Source organism: Bufo bufo, chromosome 6 (assembly GCF_905171765.1).
Source record: "Bufo bufo chromosome 6, aBufBuf1.1, whole genome shotgun sequence".
NCBI lineage: Eukaryota > Metazoa > Chordata > Amphibia > Anura > Bufonidae > Bufo > Bufo bufo.
Genome location: NC_053394.1, coordinates 177,229,750 through 177,248,652, shown reverse-complemented (window position 1 = coordinate 177,248,652; position 18,903 = coordinate 177,229,750).

Genomic DNA, 18,903 nt, shown 5'->3' with positions numbered 1-18,903 from the left:
CCCTTCCTCAGACCAACGATCGAGAGAGACCAGTGACGAACGAACCAGGTGGGACGCTAAACATCGATAACCACGGGAATATGAATAAATACCGTGAGTAAAAATCAAAAGGATCGATTATTGGGACTGCAGGATAATCGACATTCACCTGTGAGTAAAAACTTTGTGTCCGATCGGATACTTTATCGAACATTTATATCGGACAATTCCGAATATTTGAAAAAGTGTCTTGCATGGATTCTCATGTTATATTGCATATAAGAAAGAAATGCCAATACTATTATAAGGAATAGACTGACACTTTTGGCTTGCGATATTTTGCACATTCAGGACGCATGGTCCCCTTCTTTTTGGACTTTTTTTGAGTATTATTGAAGATTTTAGGTATTTTTAGGGATTGATATTGTCATTGTATGTCCACTGACCGTTTAGTATTTTAACATTGTATTGTAATGTTGTATTTTAATATATTGTGCCAATTAAATATTGTGTAACAACACCACTATTATTGCTCTATTTCCATGCGAGGGAGTGCCAGTCTCATAATATATATTTATCCATTACGCTTTTGTTGATTTGAGTGAATCAATTTGAGACAGGAGCACCCAATCCAGAATTGTAAGGGGAGTGAGCGGTTTGTTTATACTACTTTAATGGTAAGATGAATTTGTCAAACAACATGAGACATTTTATAAATGTGGTATTCCCTTCATTATTCATCTCCTGTTCGTTAATTTTGAATATTCCTCATACTTGCTATGAATACTCTATTATTTGAAATATAATAATGTGTACAACTTATACCATTCCCTGCAATTTAATACACTATGTCATTGTTATATTTTGTCTTTTTCTGGATCTTTTCAATAAAAGTATTTGAACAACCGATATTCCCCTCATGATAAATTTCCCCTGAGTGTTTGGGCATTCACAAATGAGATTCAATGTGAATAAATGTAAAGTTATGCATCTGGGTAGTAATGATCTAGGTGCATCATACACTACTCACAAAAGTTAGGGATATTTGGCTTTCGGGTGGAAAACTGAAAAAGTTCACGCTACAGTGATATATCATGAAATCAGGGCATTTAAGTAGAAGCATACAGTGGTGATTTCCTAATCTCAAACAATTTATTGAAAAACTATAAGGAAAAAAATAGAACATGTAAAAAAATAAAATAAAAGCAGCCAACTAGAGACCGAGAGATTAATTGCCAAAGAGAGCAAAACTAACCCTTCAATTATATAAATGGTAAAAAGTATAAATCTGAAGGTGTTGGTCCTCTACAGAGTAATGAGGGGGAAGTTGCAGAGAGCTATGAGGAGAAAGCAAAGCTATTAAAAAAAAAAAAAATTCTCCACTGTATTCACTGAGGAAAATAAACTGTCAGATAAAATGCAGAATGTAAAAGTAAGTTCCCCATTAAAAGTGCCCTGTCTGACCCAGGAAGAAGTACAGTAACATACATAGTACATAAGGCCGAAAAAAGACATCCGTCCATCCAGTTCGGCCTCTCATCCTGCAAGTTGATCCAGAGGAAGGCAAAAAAAACCTGTGAGGTATAAGCCAATTTTCTTCACTTTAGGGGAATAAAATATTCCTTACCGACTCCAATCAGGCAATCAGAATATCTCCCTGGATCAACGACCCCTCTCTAGTAGCCATAGCCTGTAATATTATTACACTCCAGAAATACATCCAGGCCCCTCTTGAATTCCTTTATTGTACTCACCATCACCACCTCCTCAGGCAGAGAGTTCCATAGTCTCACTGCTCTTACCGTAAAGAATCCTCTTCTATGTTTGTGTACAAACCTTCTTTCCTCCAGACGCAGAGGATGTCCCCTCGTCACAGTCCTGGGAATAAATAGATGATGGGATAGATCTCTGTACTGACCCCTGATATATTTATACATAGTAATTAGATCTCCCCTCAGTCGTCTTTTTTCTAACGTGAATAACCCTAATTTTGATAATCTTTCAGGGTACTGTAGTTGCCCCATTCCAGTTATTACTTTAGTTGCCCTCCTCTGGACCCTCTCCAGCTCTGCTATGTCTGCCTTGTTCACTGGAGCCCAGAACTGTACACAGTACTCTATGTGTGGTCTGACTAATGATTTGTAAAGTAGTAGGAATATGTTCTCATCACGGGCATCTATGCCCATTTTAATGCAACCCATTATCTTATTGGCCTTGGCAGCAGTTGCCTGACACTGTTTTTTGCAGCTTAGTTTGCTGTTTATTAAAATTCCTAGATCCTTTTCCATGTCAGTGTTACCGAGTGTTTTACCATTTAGTATGTACGGGTGACTTGCATTATTCCTTCCCATGTGCATAACTTTACATTTGTCAGTGTTAAACCTCATCTGCCACTTATCTGACCAAGCCTCCAATCTATCCAGATCCCTCTGTAGCAGTATACTGTCCTCTTCCGTGTTAATTACTTTACACAGTTTAGTGTCATCTGCGAAAATTGATATTTTACTATTCAAGCCTTCTACAAGATCACTAATAAATATATTGAAGAGAATAGGGCCCAATACTGACCCCTGAGGTACTCCGCTAGTGACAGTGACCCAATCTGAGTATGTACTGTTAATAACCACCCTCTGTTTTCTATCATTGAGCCAGTTACTTACCCACTTACAGACGTTTTCTCCCAGTCCGAGCATTCTCATTTTATATACTAACCTTTTATGTGGTACAGTGTCAAATGCTTTGGAGAAGTCCAGATACACGACATCCATTGATTCGCCGCTGTCAAGTCTAGAACTTACCTCCTCATAGAAACTGATTAAATTAGTTTGACATGACCGATCCCTCACGAAGCCATGCTGATATGGCGTTATTTGCTTATTTCCGTTAAGATGCTCTAAGATAGCATCTCTCAGAAAACCTTCAAACAGTTTACCCACAACAGACCGGCCTATAGTTTCCAGGCTCTGTTTTTGGACCCTTTTTGAATATTGGCACCACATTTGCCATGCGCTAATTTATTGTTGTTTTTAGCTCCATGTATCTCTACCCACAGTGACTCCACATGTTCATGTCCCTCACTTATATCTTCACGGAGTGTGGGCTTTAGACAGGACTTTACATAAAGGCAGACCCCTCCCCCTCTCCGGTTTTGACGATCCTTTCTAAACAGACTGTAACCTTGTACATTAACTGCCCAGTCATAGCTATCATCCAGCCATGTCTCAGTTATTCCCACTATGTCATAGTCCTCCTCACACATCACCAATTCCAGTTCACCAGTTTTATTAGTCAGGCTTCTGGCATTAGTATACATACATTTGAGAGGTTTATGTATATTTTTTACCCTACACCTTTCCTTCTGAACTGTTCTAGTCCCTCCTTCCATTCCTCCCCCAGTCCCACTACCTTGCCCCCGGTCTCTATCTGCACTATCTTCCCCTTCTATAGTGTAATTACCCCCCCCCCCCAGTCCCTAGTTTAAACACTCCTCCAACCTTCTAGCCATCTTCTTCCCCAACACAGCTGCCCCTTCCCCATGGAGGTGCAGTCCGTCCCTACGATAGAGCCTGTAGCCGATAGAGAAGTCGGTTCAGTTTTGACCTAAATCCCTGAAATCATTTTTAAGGACTCTCCACCTACCCCTAACTTTGTCATTGGTTCCGATATGGACCAGGACCGCTGGATCTTCTCCAGCCCCTCCCAGTAATCTGTCAACCCGATCCGCTATGTGTCGAACTCTAGCGCCAGGAAGACAGCACACTGTTCGGCGATCACGGTCTTTGTGACAGATTTCCCTATCTGTTCCCCTAATAATTGAGTCTCCCACTACCAGCACCTGTCTGGCCTGCCCTGCTCTCCTGGTCCCCTGCTTACCGGAGCTGACATTCCCCTGACTGGCAGAGGAAGTGTCCGGCTGCGGCAGTGCCGTCCCTGGACTGATATCCCCCTCATCTGCCAAACGTGCAAACTTGTTGGGGTGTGTCAGATCAGGGCTAGCCTCCCTGGCTCTCTTCCCTCTTCCCTCTACCCCGCTTTCTAACTGTTACCCAGCTAGCTACCTCACTTTCCTCAGCCTCCTCTCTGTCACCCTCCCCCTGATATACCCCAAAGAGTGCTTGCTCGGTGAGAAGCAAACTCTTTTGCAAATTGTCAATGCCTCTCAGTGTTGCAACTTGCCCATTTAGAGACTCGATTAGCGATTCCAAACGGGTAATTTGCTCACATCTTGAACAAAGATATACACCCTCGAACGGCAGTTCCAGGACTGCATACATCATGCAAGATGTGCACTGGACTGCGTTGTCAATTGTGCAACACATACTAAATGGGGATTACACCACAAAAGCAAAAAATACAATACAATGTAGTAATAAGAAACAGGCTAATTGCAGTCCCCCACTGAAGTCCCTGAATCTAAAGTCACTTAATCTTAAGTCACACACTTACACAACCACACTTAATCAACCACGCATCGCGGTCAAACTCACGTTATATATCTCCTTATATAAATATAAATGCAGCTCACTACACCAGCCTGGTTTGTTTCCCCTCTGGTTTCAAAAAGTACAGTGGCGCCTTAAAAAGATTAAATCGCCAGGACCAGATGGCATACACCCCCGTATCCTAAGAGAATTAAGTAATGCCATAGCCAGACCCTTATTTATGATATTTAAGGACTCTATACTGACAGGGAGTGTTTCACAGGATTGGCGCATAGCAAATGTAGTGCCAATATTCACAAAGGGTCCAAAAACAGAGCCCGGAAACTATAGGCCAGTAAGTTTAACATCTGTCGTGGGTAAACTGTTTGAAGGTTTTCTAAGAGATGCTATCTTGGAGCACCTCAATGAAAATAAGCAAATAACGCCATATCAGTATGGCTTTATGAGGGATCGGGTTCATGTCAAACTAATTTACCGGTAATCAGTTTCTATGAGGAGGTAAGTTCTAGACTTGACAGCGGTGAATCTATACAGGGAGTGCAGAATTATTAGGCAAGTTGTATTTTTGAGGATTAATTTTATTATTGAACAACAACCATGTTCTCAATGAACCCAAAAAACTCATTAATATCAAAGCTGAATATTTTTGGAAGTAGTTTTTAGTTTGTTTTTAGTTTTAGCTATTTTAGGGGGATATCTGTGTGTGCAGGTGACTATTACTGTGCATAATTATTAGGCAACTTAACAAAAAACAAATATATACCAATTTCAATTATTTATTTTTACCAGTGAAACCAATATAACATCTCAACATTCACAAATATACATTTCTGACATTCAAAAACAAAACAAAAACAAATCAGTGACCAATATAGCCACCTTTCTTTGCAAGGACACTCAAAAGCCTGCCATCCATGGATTCTGTCAGTGTTTTGATCTGTTCACCATCAACATTGCGTGCAGCAGCAACCACAGCCTCCCAGACACTGTTCAGAGAGGTGTACTGTTTTCCCTCCTTGTAAATCTCACATTTGATGATGGACCACAGGTTCTCAATGGGGTTCAGATCAGGTGAACAAGGAGGCCATGTCATTAGATTTTCTTCTTTTATACCCTTTCTTGCCAGCCACGCTGTGGAGTACTTGGACGCGTGTGATGGAGCATTGTCCTGCATGAAAATCATGTTTTTCTTGAAGGATGCAGACTTCTTCCTGTACCACTGCTTGAAGAAGGTGTCTTCCAGAAACTGGCAGTAGGACTGGGAGTTGAGCTTGACTCCATCCTCAACCCGAAAATGCCCCACAAGCTCATCTTTGATGATACCAGCCCAAACCAGTACTCCACCTCCACCTTGCTGGCGTCTGAGTCGGACTGGAGCTCTCTGCCCTTTACCAATCCAGCCACGGGCCCATCCATCTGGCCCATTAAGACTCACTCTCATTTCATCAGTCCATAAAACCTTAGAAAAATCAGTCTTGAGATATTTCTTGGCCCAGTCTTGACGTTTCAGCTTGTGTGTCTTGTTCAGTGGTGGTCGTCTTTCAGCCTTTCTTACCTTGGCCATGTCTCTGAGTATTGCACACCTTGTGCTTTTGGGCACTCCAGTGATGTTGCAGCTCTGAAATATGGCCAAACTGGTGGCAAGTAGCATCTTGGCAGCTGCACGCTTGACTTTTCTCAGTTCATGGGCAGTTATTTTGCGCCTTGGTTTTTCCACACGCTTCTTGCGACCCTGTTGACTATTTTGAATGAAACGCTTGATTGTTCGATGATCACGCTTCAGAAGCTTTGCAATTTTAAAAGTGCTGCATCCCTCTGCAAGATATCTCACTATTTTTGACTTTTCTGAGCCTGTCAAGTCCTTCTTTTGACCCATTTTGCCAAAGGAAAGGAAGTTGCCTAATAATTATGCACACCTAATATAGGGTGTTGATGTCATTAGACCACACCCCTTCTCATTACAGAGATGCACATCACCTAATATGCTTAATTGGTAGTAGGCTTTCGAGCCTATACAGCTTGGAGTAAGACAACATGCATAAAGAGGATGATGTGGTCAAAATACTCATTTGCCTAATAATTCTGCACGCAGTGTAAATGTCATATATCTGGACTTCCACAAAGCATTTGACACTGTACTGCATTAAAGGTTAGTATATAAAATGAGAATGTTTGGACTGGGAGAAAATATCTGTATGTGGGTAAGTAACTGGCTCAGTAATAGAAAACAGAGGGTGGATATTAATGGTACACACTCAGATTGAGTCACTGTCACTAGTGGAGTACCTCATGGGTCAGTATTGGGCCCTATTCTCTTCAATATATTTATTAATGATCTTGTAGAAGGCTTGCACAGTAAAATAAAAAATTTTGCAGATGACACTAAACTGTGTAAAGTAATTAACATGGAAGAGGACAGTATACTGCTACAGAGGGATCTGGATAGATTGGAGGCTTGGGCAGATAAGTGGCAATCTATGAGGTTCAACACTGATAAATGTAAGGTTATGCACATGGGAAGGAATAATGCAAGTCACCCGTACATACTAAATAGTAAAACACTGGGTAACATTGACATGGAAAAGGACCTAGGAATTTTAGTGAACAGCAAACTAGGAGTAGAAACCAGTGTCAGGCAGCTGCTGCCAGGGCCAATAAGATAATAGGTTGCATCAAAGGGGCATAGATGCCCATGATGAGAACATAGTCCTATCACTTTACAAATCACCAGTCAGACCACACATGGAGTACTGTGTACAGTTCTGGGCTCCTGTGAACAAGGCAGACATAGCAGAGCTGGATAGGGTTCAGAGGAGGGCAACTACACTGCGTGCAGAATTATTAGGCAAATGAGTATTTTGACCACATCATCCTCTTTATGCATGTTGTCTTACTCCAAGCTGTATAGGCTCGAAAGCCTACTACCAATTAAGCATATTAGGTGATGTGCATCTCTGTAATGAGAAGGGGTGTGGTCTAATGACATCAACACCCTATATTAGGTGTGCATAATTATTAGGCAACTTCCTTTCCTTTGGCAAAATGGGTCAAAAGAAGGACTTGACAGGCTCAGAAAAGTCAAAAATAGTGAGATATCTTGCAGAGGGATGCAGCACTCTTAAAATTGCAAAGCTTCTGAAGCGTGATCATCAAACAATCAAGCGTTTCATTCAAAATAGTCAACAGGGTCGCAAGAAGCGTGTGGAAAAACCAAGGCGCAAAATAACTGCCCATGAACTGAGAAAAGTCAAGCGTGCAGCTGCCAAGATGCCACTTGCCACCAGTTTGGCCATATTTCAGAGCTGCAACATCACTGGAGTGCCCAAAAGCACAAGGTGTGCAATACTCAGAGACATGGCCAAGGTAAGAAAGGCTGAAAGACGACCACCACTGAACAAGACACACAAGCTGAAACGTCAAGACTGGGCCAAGAAATATCTCAAGACTGATTTTTCTAAGGTTTTATGGACTGATGAAATGAGAGTGAGTCTTGATGGGCCACATGGATGGGCCCGTGGCTGGATTGGTAAAGGGCAGAGAGCCCCAGTCCGACTCAGACGCCAGCAAGGTGGAGGTGGAGTACTGGTTTGGGCTGGTATCATCAAAGATGAGCTTGTGGGGCCTTTTCGGGTTGAGGATGGAGTCAAGCTCAACTCCCAGTCCTACTGCCAGTTTCTGGAAGACACCTTCTTGAAGCAGTGGTACAGGAAGAAGTCTGCATCCTTCAAGAAAAACATGATTTTCATGCAGGACAATGCTCCATCACACGCGTCCAAGTACTCCACAGCGTGGCTGGCAAGAAAGGGTATAAAAGAAGAAAATCTAATGACATGGCCTCCTTGTTCACCTGATCTGAACCCCATTGAGAACCTGTGGTCCATCATCAAATGTGAGATTTACAAGGAGGGAAAACAGTACACCTCTCTGAACAGTGTCTGGGAGGCTGTGGTTGCTGCTGCACGCAATGTTGATGGTGAACAGATCAAAACACTGACAGAATCCATGGATGGCAGGCTTTTGAGTGTCCTTGCAAAGAAAGGTGGCTATATTGGTCACTGATTTGTTTTTGCTTTGTTTTTGAATGTCAGAAATGTATATTTGTGAATGTTGAGATGTTATATTGGTTTCACTGGTAAAAATAAATAATTGAAATGGGTATATATTTGTTTTTTGTTAAGTTGCCTAATAATTATGCACAGTAATAGTCACCTGCACACACAGATATCCCCCTAAAATAGCTAAAACTAAAAACAAACTAAAAACTACTTCCAAAAATATTCAGCTTTGATATTAATTTTTTGGGTTCATTGAGAACATGGTTGTTGTTCAATAATAAAATGAATCCTCAAAAATACAACTTGCCTAATAATTCTGCACTCCCTGTAAAGTAATAACTAATGGGGGGACTACAGTACCCTGAAAGATCATCAAAATTAGGGTTATTCACTTTAGAAGAGGGAAGCTCTAATAACTATGTATAAATATATCAGGGGTCAGTACAGAGATCTCTCTCATCATCTATTTATCCCCGTGACATCTATCCCCGTGACATCTATTTATCCCCAGAACATCCTCTGCGTCTGGAGGAAAGAAGGTTTGTACACAAACATAGAAGAGGATTCTTTACGGTAAGAGCGGTGAGACTGTGGAACTCTCTGCCTGAGGAGGTGGTGATGGTGAGTTCACTAAAAGAGTTCAAGAGGGGCCTCGAGTGTAATAATTAGGGATGAGCGAGTGGTACCACTTGGAACCGAACACGAGTTCGGGAAATGTTTTTTTACAGTAGAAATAGATTTATGAAGTTATTATGCGAAGTCTCGCGAGACTTCGCAAAATAATAACTTCGGTTCATATCCGTACAGAATTCAAATGAAGTATTATGCGAATCGACTTCGGATGTTTCATCTGAAGTCGATTTGCTCCTCCCTAGTATTAATATTACAGGATATAGCTACTAGAGATGGGTCGTTGATCCAGGGAGTTATTCTGATTGCCTGATTAGAGTCGGGAAGGAATTATTTTTTGTCTTTTTTTTCAGCCTTATAAACTATTTTATTATGATGTAATCCACCGAAAACCAGTAAGTACCATTGGAGATTGTATTTACAGTAGGAACAATTACCGCACCTGCGGTTTACTGCAGGTACCCAATCTTTCAGCCATCAGATTTTGATTCCACGAAACGACTCCTAACCAGCCTGTCTTTCAGAGTATGGCTCCTCCTAAAAGCTACTAATGGTTTAGACCCTTTGATCTCTTTTAAATTATCGTCCCTTTCCACTATGTCCCAATTTTCTCTTATCAGTTTCCTAATCCTATCCGCCATTGGACTATATTTAAAGGGGAAAACAAAACGTTTCTGATTGTCCTTTCTCTTCCTAATATTTGTATTCCCCGATGTTACCACACTTCGGTGCAAAGATGAGGCCTTCTGCATAGCCTCATTCAATAACTCCATCAGGTACCCTTTAGCTAACAATCGTTTCTTCAGATCTAATACTATGCTGCTACTGCTGCCACTCTTGTTTTGACCTAAAGTGTGAATATGGAGTCTCTGACCATTTGGAATTTATTGAGTCTGATTAAAATATCCTCACCTATGAATAAACTAAAGCTTTGCCTGAAATGTTTATGGAAGACTTTGTCCATGTTTTCTGATAGACTGAACGAAGCGACAAGTCTAAAATATGTCCTATAGGATTTCCCCATCTAGCCATCACACAAGCTTAAAAATTATTGGCAGCACGAGGAGGCAAAACTGCCCCTCCAGCTTAAATAGGAGGAAGCGGAGATGCTCGTGTTTGCAATTGTTCCATTACCCCTGAGGGTCTATGAATATTTATGGTAGAAAAAAATTCAGAAGAGGGTGCAAAACAGGCAGAAGCAAAAAGGAAAATTCAAAATCTACAAAATTGAAAGACCCCGAGGACTTAATACACCCCTCGGGTATTTTCAACCTGTCTTCATACATCCTTACAATGAATTTGATCTATTCTTGGATCTCAATCGATATATAAAAAACTGACATTAAAAAGGCATTTCAAAATTCTCGAAAACTCTACGAGAAAGTCCATACCCGACCAACAAAATACAGCATTCCTAAACAAGGAACACATCGAAGCAATCCCGTCCAGTTTAAAACCACCATCCAACTTTTATCCTGTTCATCATAGGGGCAATTTCTTAGACATATTCTATTCTGTGGTCTACAATGAGTTCAGACAAATAAAGAACCCAGTTGTAAATACAACCTTAAAACAGCTGAGAAAACTGTTTTACAGGGTCTCCAATCCAATATGGACATCGTTATCAGAAATGCGGATAAGGGGGGGGGGGGGATCGTTATTCAGGACAGGGAGGATTATACCAAGGGAGCCCTCAATATACTTTCTGACCAAAAGTACTATCTACCGCTGAGTAATGAGCCATCAATACAGGAAAGGGAAGATTTCGAAACACTCATTAAGTCGGCTGGACCAATCTTGAATAAAAAAGAAAAATAATATATCCTTGTGAAAGATGCAACATTGGCCACCTTTTACCATCTTCCCAAAATCCACAAGGACGAGAAGAACCCACCTGGTAGACCGATCATTTCTGGAGTCTCCGCCCTCACCCGCAACTTGTCCCACTATATTGAAGTCCACCTCCAAAAACACGTCCTCAATCTAGCATCCTATCTAAAGGACTCCACGTCTCTCATCACATTGCTAAAAAATATTCAATGGAAGACTAGCTACTTCTAGCTAACCCTTGACGTTTCGGCCCTCTACTCCAATATATCTCATTACTTAGGACTAAAGTGCATATCTACCTTTCTGGAAAGAGATCATGATATGCCTGCCCAGCAGAAGGACTTCATCATTAGAGGTATAGCGTTTATCCTCACGCATAAATGTTTTTTTGTTCCAGAAACAAATTTACAAGCAGATAAGAGAGACCGCAATGGGGATGAGTTTCATGCCAAGCTTTGCCAATTTATTTATGTTTTTTTTTTTAAGGAATCTTTCATTTATCAAACAACTTTTTGGTCTACAAACATTTTTGGTGTTTTTTCTTTCGAAGATACATAGACGATCTAATCTTCATCTGGAATGGGGAACAAGCATCCATAGAGAACTTCATCACTGAACTCAACACTAATAATTGGAGAATCTCGTTCACAGGTACATACAACACCTGTAAAATGGAATTCCTGGACCTTGAAATCTTTATCCAGGAGAACGAAATCAGAACGCAAACTTTCTTCAAAAAGGTGGACAGTAATAGTTATTTGGATTTCAGGAGCACCCACTATAGGAAATGGAAGGCGAACATCCCCTTCAGTCAATCTAAGAGAATCTGGCGAAATTGTACAGTCTCAGGATTATATCAATCAGTGTGATATCCTTGCCACCAGGTTTAGTCAGAAGGGATATCCAACAAACCTTGTTTCAGGTGCCCGGAAAAAAGCCGCTGAACTTTCACAATCAGAGTGCCTTGCTCCCATACAAAAACTTGAAAAGAATACGGATAGCAATCCATTCATCTGCAACTTTATAACTACCTACAATCAAAACCACGATGCTTTTAAAGCAGTTTTGGATAGACATTGGTACATCCTCAAAAAGGACCCCATACTGAACCAAATCATTCCAAAGACTCCCCGCCTAACATACAGAAGGGCGCGGACCTTGATGAATATCCTTGCACCCAGCAAATTAAGAACAGTTAGTGGCTTAACCAAGGACCAGGGTACCTCCGCTCTTAAAGGCAGTTTTAAATGCGGCCATCGGAGAGGTCTGTGTTGCAAAATGATTTGTCAGAAATCAACTTTCCATAGTCAAAACGGTGGCGAATAGTTTTCCATCTCCAGTTGTTAGAACTGTTAGTCCACCCACGTAATTTATCTATTAGAGTGCCCATGTCACCTACAGTACGTTGGCCGCACCATACAAACCTGCGAGACAGAGTTAACAAACGTTGGTTGAACATAAAGAAAAAATACCCCAAACACAGTGTTTCTAGACACGCAGCACATCATCACGAGTGCAGTTCGTGTGGCTTCACAATTACACCTATTGAACAAATACCAGCGCATCTACAAAAAGACATACAATACATTAGACACCCTGAAATGTTTTGGATTTTCAGATTAGATAGTCTTAGTCCATATGGTTTAAATGAGGCCTTTGAGATAAATTTGTAAACTTGTTCCCCTTTTTTCTATTACACATTTTAGTAGAAAAAGAGGTTAACACTTTTTTTTTTCTTTTTCTTTTTTTATATGAATATGTACTTATTTATCTATATATTCGTATTTATAGAATTTTACTGTATACCGTAACACAATTTTTACTATTATATATATTTAAATTCATCATCTCTTTATGCATGTTTTTTCATATAATCATTTAAGCTGATTATTTATCTATATTATTTACAGTTGCAAGAAAAAGTATGTGAACCCTTTGGAATGATATGGATTTCTGTACAAATTGGTCATAAAATGTGATCTGATCTTCATCTAAGTCACAACAATAGACAATCACAGTCTGCTTAAACTAACAACACACAAAAAATTTAATGTTACCATGTTTTTATTGAACACACCATGTAAACATTCACAGTGCATGTGGAAAAAGTATGTGAACCCCTAGACAAATGACATCTCCAAGAGCTAATTTGAGTGAGGTGTCAGCCAACTGGAGTCCAACCAATGAGATGAGATTAGAGGTGTTGGTTACAGCTGCCCTGCCCTATAAAAAACACACACCAGTTCTGGGTTTGCTTTTCACAAGAAGCATTGCCTGATGTGAATGATGCCTCGCACAAAAGAGCTCTCAGAAGACCTATGATTAAGAATTGTGGACTTGCATAAAGCTGGAAAGGGTTATAAAAGTATCTCCGAAAGCCTTTGTGACAAACTGCCATTTGCCACTGGGCATTGTAGAAAACTTATGGCTAGCCTCCTGCCCTACGACTATGGCCCCGGGACATATTACCTTCTTCCATACTGAACTTTCAGCTCCAGAGACTAAGTCCCGTTTAAAGATGGGACTTAGTCGTTTTTCTGCATGAAATTGACCGACCGCACAGCCCAAATCTATGGAACTGTTTTGGGCAGGAAATTGTGCTTGCGGTCGGTCATAAAGGACTTCCACTAAACTTTTGATCCGCTGAAGGGATTTGTGTGATTTTTGGAAGTGTTTATGTTTGATGTATGCTGAGTTTAAATATGTAATTTTTATGGAGATGGAATGTATGGTTTTAAAGTTATAGTGTATGTTTAAAAACTGTATTTTTACTGTCTGTGATAGTTATGTTAATCCATAATTATATCCCAGACAGAAGGGAGGATTTTGTGTATTTGGGTGGTGATTCCTCTCCTATTGTTCCCACATGTGTATTGGTGATCTCCCTTTGTCCTGGGAGATAATTGAATTGCTCTTCGGGTGTCTCCAGGGCAGAGAGGAGGAAACCATGATGCATTGTGGGGACCTGCATAAATACGGGCGGGTAGCCCTCAATAAAGAGTTTAGTTGAGTTCCTGTTTTTCCAACCCTTCAAAACACAGCCTTGTCTCGTTATTGGAGGGAATTGCCTTATCACGCTGGGGATTGCTATTCTCTGCATATTCCCTGAAGGAGAGATCTTTCCCACACGGTCCTGAATGCTGGAGGTTCATTCAGGGTGGAAGGAAGACGGCGCGGCTCCAGTTAAGCTACGGCGGTTGTGGAGTCTGCGGTGGTTGTGGTGTCCAGTGCGGTGCTTGTGGTCCTCGGCGCAAGCTAGGAAGCGTCCATTAACGGAATCGGATCCGTTACATTGGTGGCAGCAGTGGGATGGCTTCCCTAGTGCGAGGAGCAGCATCCTGGGAACACCAAGCAAAACTGGAATATTGGTATAGTCACGTACGGTTTGACGCTATACTGAAGAGGCGGTTGGCTATCTATGGGCCCCTCCTAACAGAGGAACTTGTACCGGAAGTGAGGAGAGAACTGGCAGAGTATCTGCAGCAGGAAGCAGAATATCGGGCAGAGATAGCGAAGTATTCCGTCCCTGCGCCCCAGCAAAAACGTGAGTTACAGGGGGCCGAAGGTGTCGTCCTTCCCCCCCAGCGGCAGAGTGTACCCCAGGGGGCCGAAGGTGTCGTCTTTCCCCCCAGCGGCAGTGTGAACCCCAGGGAGCCGAAGGTGTCGTCCTTCCCCCACCCCAGCGGCAGTGTGTACCCCAGGGGTCCGAAGGTGTCGTCCTTCCCCCCAGCGGCAGTGTGTACCCCAGGGGGCCGAAGGTGTCGTCCTTCCCCCCCAGCGGCAGTGTGTACCCCAGGGGGCCGAAGGTGTCGTCCTTCCCCCCCAGCGGCAGTGTGTACCCCAGGGGGCCAAAGGTGTCGTCCTTCCCCCCCAGCGGCAGTGTGTACCCCAGGGGGCCAAAGGTGTCATCCTTCCCCCCCAGCGGCAGTGTGTACCCCAGGGGGCCGAAGGTGTCGTCCTTCCCCCCCAGCGGCAGTGTGTACCCCAGGGGGCCGAATGTGTCGTCCTTCCCCCCCAGCGGCAGTGTAAACCCCAGGGAGCTGAAGGTGTCGTACTTCCCCCCCAGCGGCAGTGTGTACCCCAGGGGGCCGAAGGTGTCGTCCTTCCCCCCCAGCGGCAGTGTGAACCCCAGGGAGCTGAAGGTGGCGTCCTTCCTCCCCAGCGGCAGTGTGTGTTACAGGGAGCTGAAGGTGCCCTCCTTCCTCCCCAGCAGCAGTGTGTACCCCAGGGGGCCGAAGGTGTCGTCCTTCCCCCCCAGCGGCAGTGTGAACCCCAGGGAGCTGAAGGTGTCCTCCTTCCCCCACAGCGGCAGTGTGTACCCCAGGGAGCTGAAGGTGTCGTCCTTCCTCCCCAGCGGCAGTGTGTACCCCAGGGGGCCGAAGGTGTCGTCCTTCCCCCCCAGCGGCAGTGTGAACCCCAGGGAGCTGAAGGTGTCCCCCTTCCCCCCCAGCGGCAGTGTGTACCCCAGGGAGCTGAAGGTGTCGTCCTTCCTCCCCAGCGGCAGCCTGTGTTTCAGGGAGAGGAGCGAAGCACCCTCTCTCCCCAGCGGCAGCTTACCATAACAAGGGGAGACACCAATCGCCCAGAAGACGCAGATGGGACCGTGGTCTCTGCGCCTGACCTACCGGGATGCTGGACAGCCTGTCCAGATCCCCCACTACCCTCACCAGGACAACAGGAGGAGGGGGTAAGTACAAATTCCCCTCCCCAGTTAACCCCTGCTGACTCCCATGTTCCTCTGGCTACTGAGCCGGACTATGGTCTCAGCACCCCAGCAGAAGAGCTGGCAGCTGGGCAGAGTGCAGTCGGCCTCTGCCCTCCCTCAAGTCCCCACAGCATGTTGCCCCATCACCACAGCAAAATACACAGGTGCAGTAACTGTTTGTTGTGGGTGGGCTACTCGGGCATCTGGTTACTGTGGGTTGGTGGATCGACTAACGGAGGCACTGACCGACAGAAGGTCAGGTGCCTGGTTAGTCTTCCCCCCAAAGGGGAGATGTGTGACAAACTGCCATTTGCCACTGGGCATTGTAGAAAACTTATGGCTAGCCTCCTGCCCTACGACTATGGCCCCGGGACATATTACCTTCTTCCATACTGAACTTTCAGCTCCAGAGACTAAGTCCCGTTTGAAGATGGGACTTAGTCGTTTTTCTGCATGAAATTGACCGACCGCACCGCCCAAATCTATGGAACTGTTTTGGGCAGGAAATTGTGCTTGTGGTCGGTCATAAAAGGACTTCCACTAAACTTTTGATCCGCTGGAGGGATTTGTGTGATTTTTGGAAGTGTTTATGTTTGATGTATGCTGAGTTTAAATATATAATTTTTATGGAGATGGAATGTATGGTTTTAAAGTTACAGTGTATGTTTAAAAACTGTATTTTTACTGTCTGTGATAGTTATGTTAATCCATAATTATATCCCAGACAGAAGGGAGGATTTTGTGTATTTGGGTGGTGATTCCTCTCCTATTGTTCCCACATGTGTTTTGGTGATCTCCCTTTGTCCTGGGAGATAATTGAATTGCTCTTCAGGTGTCTCCAGGGCAGAGAGGAGGAAACCATGATGCATTGTGGGGACCTGCATAAATACGGGCGGGTAGCCCTCAATAAAGAGTTCAGTTGAGTTCCTGTTTTTCTAACCCTTCAAAACGCAGCCTTGTCTCGTTATTGGAGGGAATTGCCTTATCACGCTGGGGATTGCTATGCTCTGCATATTCCCTGGAGGAGAGATCTTTCCCACACGGTTCTGAATGCTGGAGGTTCATTCAGGGTGGAAGGAAGATGGTGCGTCTCCAGTTAAGCTACGGCGGTTGTGGAGTCTGCGGTGGTTGTGCTGTCCAGTGCGGTGCTTGTGGTCCTCGGCGCAAGCTAGGAAGCGTCCATTAACGGAAGCGGATCCGTTACAGCCTTGTTGTTCATCAGTCCACGGTAAGACTAATTATCTATAAATGGAGAAAGTTCAGCACTGCTGCTGCTCTCCCTAGGAGTGGCCGTCCTGTAAAGATGACTGCAAGAGCACAGCGCAGACTGCTCAATGAGGTGAAGAAGAATCCTAGAGTGTCAGCTAAAGTCTTACAAAAGTCTCTGGCATATGCTAACATCCCTGTTAGCGAATCTATGATACATAAAACACTAAACAAGAATGAATTTCATGGGAGGATACCACAGAGGAAGCCACTGCTGTCCAAAAAACCCATTGCTGCACGTTTACAGTTTGCACAAGAGCACCTGGATGTTCCACAGCAGTACTGGCAAAATATTCTGTGGACAGATAAAACCAAAGTTGAGCTGTTTGGAAGAAACACACAACACTATGTGTGGAGAAAAAGAGGCACAGCACACCAACATCAAAACCTCATCCCAATTGTGAAGTATGGTGGTGGGGGAATCATGGTTTGGGGCTGCTTTGCTGCGTCAGGGTCTGGACGGATTGCTATCATCGAAGGAAAAATGAATTTCCAAGTTTATCAAGACATTTTGCAGGAGAACTTAAAGAGGACCTTTCACTGATTCTTACCCTATGAACTAAGTATACAGACATGTGGAGCGGCGCCCGGGGATCTCACTGCACTTACTATTATCCCCGGGCGCCGCTCCGTTCTCCTGCTATGCCCTCCGGTATCTCCGTTCCCTAAGTTATAGTAGGCGGAGTCTGCCCTAGCGCTGGCCAATTGCATTGCAGAGCTCACAGCCTGGGAGAAAATAACCTCCCAGGCTGTGAGCTCTGCGCTGCGATTGGCCAGCGCTAGGGCAGACTCCGCCTACCATAACTTAGGGACTGGTATCTCCGCCTACTATAACTTAGTGAGCGGAGATACCGGAGGACATAGCAGGAGAACGGAGCGGCGCCCGGGGATAATAGTAAGTGCAGTGAGATCCCCGGGCGCCGCTCTACATATCTGTATAGTTAGTTCATAGGGTAAGAATCGGTGAAAGGTCCTCTTTAAGGCCATCTGTCCACCAGCTGAAGCTCAATAGAAGATGGGTGTTGCAACAGGACAACGACCCAAAGCATAGAAGTAAATCAACAACAGAATGGCTTAAACAGAAGAAAATACGCCTTCTGGAGTGGCCCAGAGTCCTGACCTCAACCCGATTTAAGATGCTGTGGTATGACCTCAAGAAATCGATTCACACCAGACATCCCAAAAATATTGCTGAACTGAAACAGTTCTGTAAAGAGGAATGGTCAAGAACTACTCCTGACCGTTGTGTACGTCTGATCTGCAACTACAGGAAACGTTTGGTTGAAGTTATTGCTGCCAAAAGAGGTTCAACCAGTTATTAACCTCTTCAGGACACATGACGTACCGGTACGGCATGTTGTCCTGGTACTTAAGGACACATGACGTACCGGTATGTCATGTGTTGTTCCGACCATCGCCGCCCGGCGGGCGGTGATCGGAACCCAGTGCCTGCTCAAATAATTGAGCAGGCACCTTGGCTAAACCTGCGGTTTGCGGCTTTTACCTGTGGTTTCAGCGGCTGGTGGCGGTGCCATCGGGTCCCCATGCGGCTGTAGGGGGGACCCGATGGCATGGAAGGCAGCGTGATGCCTAAGGAAGGCATCTCGCTGCTCTCCGGTGACGAGCCTGTGAGATCCAGCTCCCTGAATCTCACAGGCCGGAAGCTGTATGAGTAATACTCACTGCATTCCAATACAGAAGTATTGTAATGCATTGCAAAAGGATTAGACCCCCAAGAGTTCAAGTCCCAAAGTGGGACAAAAAATAAAGCAAAAAAAAAAGTTGAAAAAATAAAGTTTTCCCCCCAAAAAATTTAAAGTTTCAAGTAAAAATAAACAAAAACGTCATTTTCCCCAAATAAAGTAAAAAAAAAAATGGTAAAAAATAGGGGGGGGGGGAGTATACATATTAGGTATCGCCACGTCCATATCGACCGGCTCTATAAACATATCAGATGACCTAACCCCTCAGATGAATACCGTAAAAAAATAAAAAA